The sequence below is a fragment of the Echinops telfairi genome, unplaced genomic scaffold (assembly GCF_000313985.2).
Source record: "Echinops telfairi isolate 266 unplaced genomic scaffold, ASM31398v2 ScPeMD7_7468;HRSCAF=8506_0, whole genome shotgun sequence".
Lineage (NCBI taxonomy): Eukaryota > Metazoa > Chordata > Mammalia > Afrosoricida > Tenrecidae > Echinops > Echinops telfairi.
In genome coordinates, this window is record NW_022111369.1 from 65,510,240 (window position 1) to 65,517,550 (window position 7,311).

At 50.2% G+C, this 7,311-nt stretch overlaps 1 protein-coding gene across 2 annotated transcripts in view; it reads right to left on the reverse strand.

Annotated features, from left to right (window-relative positions):
* The window catches only part of LNX1 (ligand of numb-protein X 1), a 149,800-nt gene extending 142,788 nt beyond the window's left edge, over positions 1 to 7,012 (reverse strand). For both annotated transcript variants that reach the window (XM_045284361.1, XM_004706285.2), the window contains exons 1-2: positions 6,959 to 7,012; positions 6,701 to 6,822 (exon numbers count right to left, since the gene is read on the reverse strand). The gene's annotated coding sequence lies outside the window, so the exon portion shown is untranslated. The remainder of the gene's footprint in view (positions 1 to 6,700; positions 6,823 to 6,958) is intronic.
* Positions 7,013 to 7,311: the final 299 nt, after the last annotated feature.

Genomic DNA, 7,311 nt, shown 5'->3' on the forward strand with positions numbered 1-7,311 from the left:
TTGGGTGGAATACGTGACCGCTGTTAGAGAGCATGGGACAATCCACCCCAGCCGCGAACACGACTCCCTAGAGAAGGGAGAAGCAGGCTAAAGGTGCAGAGAAATCATAGACATCTCAAACCTCCAGTTCTAAGATGTCTTATCTACCCCTCTATTGGAAGGAAGACTCCCTTCTCTAGCTCCCTTTTATACTGTACCAGAAAAACAAGGAATCATGATTATTCCTGTTTATTGAGCAGTTGACTAAGAGCGAGAGGGTGGGCTGCGAATGTTCCTATTTCATCTTCAAAATGAGTGATTCAATCATTGTAAAAGTTGAGTATGGAGATATCTCCTTCCAAAAATCAGCCACTAGAAACCTCCGGGGTCGCAGCAGAACTTGGGACCGTGTGGCTGGAACATGAGCCTGCTAGGTGAGAAGCACACCATGGCGACGACGACGGATGCAGGCCTGCCAGTCATCAGGAAGAGGATGTGGGACCAGGCCCCCTTTGGTACCCCTGTACAAGGGGCCCCCATGAGGCAGGGCCAACTCGACAGTGACAAACAATGACATATGTGATGCTGGAGGAGATTATTTTGCCACCCATCCGTCCGTCCATCCATCCATCCATCCATCCATCCATCCATCCAGCCATCCAGCAAACACCTACTCCGTATCAGGAATGAAATACCAAAAAACAATCAAGTTCAGTGATAATGGGAAGGAGCCCTGGTCCCATAGTGGTTAAGCTCTCGACTGCTAACTGAAAGGCCAGTGGTTCGAAGCCACTAGCTGCTCCATGGAAGAACAAGGTGACTATCCGCTTCCCCTCGTGGGGCTGTTCTGCCTTGTCCTACAGCGTCACTAGGAGCTGGACTCAAAGAGAGAGCATTAGGTCTCAGTGACAGGGACCTCAGTACCTTCAAAGGCAACCTTCTGTATTTACACTCAGAAACTCACCGCCATCCATCGTGCCGATTCCAGCTCATAGCAACTCTCTAGGGGAGAGGAGAACTGCCCAGGTGAGTTTCTGAGACTGTAACTCTTTATTGGGAGTGGACAGTCTCATCTTTTGGAGCCGCTGGGGGTTTGAGACCGAATGTGTAACCCACTATGCCACCCATCTTTACAGGCAGCTCTGCTTCTCGGAAAGAAAGTCCTTCCTTACATTGGCCTGGCATACTTATCTCTGCATAACCAGCCAATAGGTCACAGTGGTGGCCTGTCTGATAGAGAAACGTGAGCGAAGAGGGGATGACACAGGGGAGAGGCTTACAGAAGACACCCAACATTTTCTGTTTCTGTACTCAGCCACCTTGCTGGTTTTCATGTTAACACTCTGAGCACAAAACCAGTTGCTGTGGAGTCAGCTCTATCCCATACTAACTCCATGTCAACCAGAGTAGAACTGTGCTCCCTTGGGTGCTGGTTGGCTGGTTTCTCAGAAGTAGATTCCCTGAGGAGGTGGCTTTGACCCTCGGACCTTTTGGTGAGCAGCCCAGTACATGAACCATCAGCAGCACCCATTGGGAACGCCCCCTTTGTGGGCAGAAGATGTCAAATCCCATAACCCAAGAAGAGTGACCCAGCCTTACTTCCAAATTGTTTTGAAAAACCCTCGATACTTGAGAGGCCCAGTCAGATGATCACACATTTATCGGCTGCCCACGCAAAAGTGAGTCCATGCCGTGGGGCACATTGGTCTCAGTAATAGTCAAACGCTGCCAGGAAGTCCACAGATACTGAGGCCATGAGAGGGACACTGCAGTGCCTCTTGAGTGGGAGAGATTCAAATGTTCAAAGGCGAGGCTGGCCAAGGTCAAGGTGAAGAGGAGACATTGAGAGGTGAAGCCAGGAATCCCTGCTCCAGGGGGGAGTCATGTCATAGAATTCTACAGCTGTCAGGTCTGCAAATGACAAGGCTTGCCAGCTGGTGGCTTCCCAGCTACAGGTTTCCTACCAGCAACCCCATGATAAACAAGCCAGGCTTTATAACAGGTTCTGCCTGAGCTTTTGGGGTCTTTCAACGAATATACTGTGCTCAAATCATCTGTGGCCAATTTCTCACTAGACTCCCAGGACTCCTTAGCAGTGACTAACACGTACGTGGCTGCTACCTGAAAAGTTGGAGGTGCCTCAGAGGTAAAGTCTGGCAATCTGCTTCAGAAAAATCAATTCCTAAAAATTCTGTCGAGCGCAGTTCTACTCTGACATACATAGGATGTCCATGAGGTGGAATTTGTTTGATGACAACCGGTGTTTTGTTTTGTTTTCAAAGTATTTACCAAGCATTCATCCATGCTGGGCTCTTTACCTGGAACCATTTCCATTGTTCCTCGTGACACCACCAAATCTGACGACTGGCAGAGAGGCATTAAGGGATGTTAGCTTCTACTGGCAGAACTGGGTCTCTAGCCCAGGTCTGTCAGATCCTACTCACGATGCCTTCTTTCAAAAACACAATTCTAGTGATATAATACTAGCCAACACAGCAAGTAGCTACTATTCCAAGTATAACACAGTGAGTAGCTACTATTCCAAGCATTTTGTGGATTTCAACTAATGTCATCTTCCCATTAAACTCCTTTTACAGCCTCGGTAATGAGTGGTGAAATACTCTGCCCTAGATCACACCGCTAGCACGTGCTCAAGTGTGGGGTTTGAACCCAGGGCATCTGGGGCCTGAGACCAGACTCCCAACAACAGACAGCTCACTGTCACTGAGTCTATGGAGACTCATGGAGACCCTATAGGACAGGGCAGAACTGCCCCTGTGGTTTCTTGGGACTGTGATACTGTATGGCAATAGAAAGCTTCATCTTTCTCCCCAGGTTCCTCCAAACGACCTTCCAGGCAGCAGTACTGCTCTACAGAGAATAAAATCCCTATGATTAAGATTTCCTAAGAGGAGTCCATGTGGCCTAGCAGGTTATGTGTTGGGCTGCTAACCGCAAGGCCAACAGTTTGCAACCACCAACTGCTTGTCAGAGAAAGATAGACATTGTGCTTCCCTAAAGATGTACAGTTTTGGAACCCCATCGGGGGCAGTTCTACTCAGTCCTGTAGGGACTCTATGAGTCAGAATCAATTTGCGGCCAATGAGGTTTTTGGTTTGAGTGAGGCATTGGCCCTACTCACCCAGGTTAACTTTAGCTTGTTATAGGACTGGTAGGTTTTGTGAAGGTCATAGTGGGAGCATCTTTTTTGAAAAAACGAGGGGTTAACTAACTGATGGGCAGGGAGGTCCAGTTACCTTACCAGGCTCCCCTTCACAAGCTATCATAATAGAACCCGATCTTGTGATCTTGCCTTCGAAGGGTGGGAACTTGTCCCTGTGGAATGGCGTGAGCCCTGGAGAAGCTACCGGCAGTCTGGGGAGCACCCCCTGCCCTGTGCAAGGGCTGGAGGTCTTGGAGAGCACAGGGTATTCATTCCAACAGAGGGGCTTCACACCCACCTCGTCCACAGCCATCTCTTCTGTGGGGCAGCGCAAGCTCCTAACTGGCTGCCTAGACTTTGTTGGGGAGATCACACTGGCGGTGGTGAAGAATGTTTCTTTGCAAGGCTGGAGAAGATACATGGAGCCCAGTCTGCCCCGGAGACAGGACAATTGAACTCAGCAAGGGCTCCCTGCCAGGTCTGATCACAACAAAGGACAACTGGCTAGCTCCCCTGAAGCTGTGGGGCATGGCCCTGGGGGGCCTGCTGTGGGAGCAGAGCCCTGAAAGGGAGGGGCTAGCAATCCCAGGAAGCGCGTGGGAGGGAGGCTGGGCTGCAGCTTGGAGTTGCCTGCCATTCTCCAGGCTCTGACGGTTCAGAAGAATAGATCTCCAGGCCTGTCTTCTGAGGCACTTCTGGCTGTGTTCCACTTGGAAGCCTGTTGGCTAGTAGTTGATTAGCTACCTGCGCCAGAGGCTTACAACTCCAAACTCATTGCTATCCAGTTGATTCCGACTCAGAACAACTTCACAGGACAAAGTAGAAGTGCCAGACTCCATGGCAGGGAGCTTGGTTTGGGTTTGAGAACCACCCTTGTAAATATTTGAGGGAACCTCAGAAGCCCTCAGCTTTCTCCTGAGGAGCGGCTGGTGGCTTAGAACTGCTAACCTTGCGGTGAGCAGCCTGATTTGTAACCCATTATAAGCCGAGACAAATTTGCCTAATTTGTTTAATTGAGCAAATTTAACCCTGCTCTGACCTCCTGCTTGGTTTCTTTCGGGGCTGTTAACCCTGTTATTAATGACTTAGAATCAATAACTATAACAGCACTATTGTGGCTCTTAACACTTGCACCCATGCAAAATCTTTGCTCGTCTGTCCCCAGACTACCTCCAAGCATTCCCAAGAGAATTCTTTCAGGAAGAGAAGGACCTAGTGCTTATCTGGCACATATTTGGCATCAGCCAGTCATGTTCAGCTTTCTATGTTACCTCCTTCACTCTTCTCTCGTCACTATCTCGTAGATAGTTTCTTATCTCTTGTTTTTCTCCTGAAGAAAATAAGGATCAGAGCCGTGACATCACCAGCCTGTGGATGTACATGGAAGTCACTGTACTTTTTGAATCAGGCTTTCATAACCACTCAGACCAAAGGATGAGATCACTCAACACAGGTGTCTTCTCTCCCCATTCGGCAGCTGTTGCTCTAACTCAGGTCAACCACAGACCCAACCGAATGAAACGCTGTCTAGCCCTGTGCCCTCCAAACGACGGATGGGTCGAGGATTAGACTACGATGACCGCAGGGCTTCCATGGACTGATTTTCAAAAGTAGTTCATCCGGCCTTTCTTCCCAGCCCATCTTAGCCTGAAAGCTCCGCTGAAGCCGGTTCCACATTCGAACAGCACACAAGATTCCACTGACACACAGGTGGTGGCTGTGCCTGAGGTGAGCTGACCACGGATGGAACCCAGGTCTCCCACGTGGAAGATGAGCATTCTAACTAACCCCCACGGCCCTCTGCTCAGACGGCACATGGGTGCGCGTGACCCAGCAGAACACCTGCATTCTGAGCGGCTCTGCCTCTGAATTCCAACCTCTTTCGTGGTCGTTTCTGGTGGCATGTTGTCGACAGCTTTGTTTCTCGGAAAGCCAAAAGCCAATGCATATCGTCAGCCATTACTTGTTCAATTAGAAATTAACTACCGTACAGCGAACTCACGAACCCGTGGTCAAAAAAAGCAGGAATGCGGTCTTCTTCGGGAGAAATTGAATCACTGGTTAAAGGTCAAGATGCGTTTTTTCCTAGGGAGATTTAGAAAGTGGGAGTGATTTTTTTTTCCCTTTCCTTTCTTGGTTTCATCTGCTGAGGAAATGCAGAATCAAGGGGGATGAAGCAGGAGCCATCCTCTCACTCTTCCAATGCGCAAGTTCAAGAGGGAAAAAAACAAAAGGCACAGAGGCCACCTGATAGGAGACTAATACAAGCCTCCAGGAGCAGGCGAGAAGCCGGCAGCAGAGCTGTGCTGGTTTTGAGTGCTGAGCCAGCCACTCTGAGCAAAACCTTCCTGAGCTTGCTTCCATGTCTACTTTTGGAAAGTTTTGAATTTCTGGGTGGATGAGTATGGGCATCTTTCCTAACATTATTTGCCCACAGAAGGCTCCGGAAAGAAAGAAAAGGGGGAAAAAGTTAAAACAAAACAGCTGATGAAGAAAGACAGACCCCAGCGCCTCACCCGTTTCTCTCCCCAAGATGCCCAGCTCATCTGGGAAGGGAGCTGGGCTTCTAGACACTTCCTTGGCTTCCTCTAACAGCAGCGGGGAGTGGGGCGTGTACTTCTGGAGCTGTCAGAACTGGCTGAACACAGGCGGCATGAACTCGACAAAGGAAACAAATATGGATTCTAGAGGCCAAATACAACAACAACAACAACAACAAGGCTCCTGGCAGAGCCATCACTTCAGGATATTTGCTATGAAAAGCAGAGCGAGAGAGAGTTTTCACCAGCAAAACAATCCGAAGTAATAACTCACTAACTCACTAGATCTGATGGTATGTTCTTGTGACCGGAGGAACTTCACTGGGGTTTAAGATAAACAGGCCGCCTGTCCACATGTGAATGCAGACCGTTCTAACCCAGCCGTCTGTCCGGGTGGTTACAAAGATTTTATTGAAGGAAGGGCACAGAAAGCGCCGCCGCCTAGGAGAGGGTACTAGACGGGGGACCTTCTCCGTGGGGTACTTAAAGTTTACCTGAGAAGCAGACTTTCAGGAAAAAGGAGAAGGAAAAGAAATACCGAGGGCCGCCTGCTGCCAGTTTGAGATCTGGCGAGATAGACACGGAGAATACGGAGTGGCTGGAACGAAGATGGCCTTCCCAACCCCCATCAAACGGGCTCGACAGGTCTGCAGCTCAGAGCTAAAGTTTCCCCCAACCTCTCACTCTCTGCCTCTCCAGCGTTTCAAAAACAGGATCAGTTTCACAGACAAGCCGAGGCTGGATGAGTGATCAGGAGAAAAGCAAAAAGGGTTGAAAACACCATGACCTGGGAGAACTTCCCCCAGACAACCAAAATGCCACAGACGTCTCTCTCTGCTGCCCTCTCGAGAGAGAGAGCTTCACCCTCCAGGAAGGGCAAAGACCCAGGAGGAAGCCAGCCAGCGCTCAAACCCACTGGCATTCAGTCACTTGTTTTTTCTCATTTAAATTCCTGTTCAGGTCCCTCAGGGGTTTGTGGTCTCAGTGCTGAGCGAAGATGTGGAGGGTGTCAACTCACCTCTTGGAGCCTCGGCTGGGGCACTCAGAGCAGCAGCCAAGCAGCTCTCATCCCTGGTGGATGAATGGAGTCGCTCCCAGGCTGGCCAAGGTGCAGTCGCTGCAGCCTTGGTGGAGAGGTGCCTGGAGGAAGGAGCAGGGTATTGGTTGGCCGGCAAGCAGGAAATGTGTGACACCACGGAAGCCTGGCCAGATAAAAAGCATTGCTGGGACCTTAGCGATTGAAACAGTCAGTAGGTCCCGCCCACCTGTCATTTACCTGAATACCTGGGAGCAGGTAGGTGGCGTCTCTGAGTGGACACATGAATCAGTTAGAGCAATTTGCTGGATGGAATTTACTTTCTTCTCCTGTGCCGGCACGTGTGTAGCCCTGTGGACAGGTCTGAATTTAGATGCCCGGTTGATTCACTGGCTCCCGCCCCCTCCCTCCACCCGCCCTGGTGGCCCAAAGCCCAAAGCTATTGCCACGGGCTGGTTCTGATTCAAGCGAGTATGACTGCCCCGCACACAGGGTTCCAAGGTGGTGTTTCTTCACAGAAGCAGGCTGCATGTGACATCTGTCTCCTGAACAGAGGCTGGTGGGTTCTAACCCGTGACCTTCAACAGCCAAGG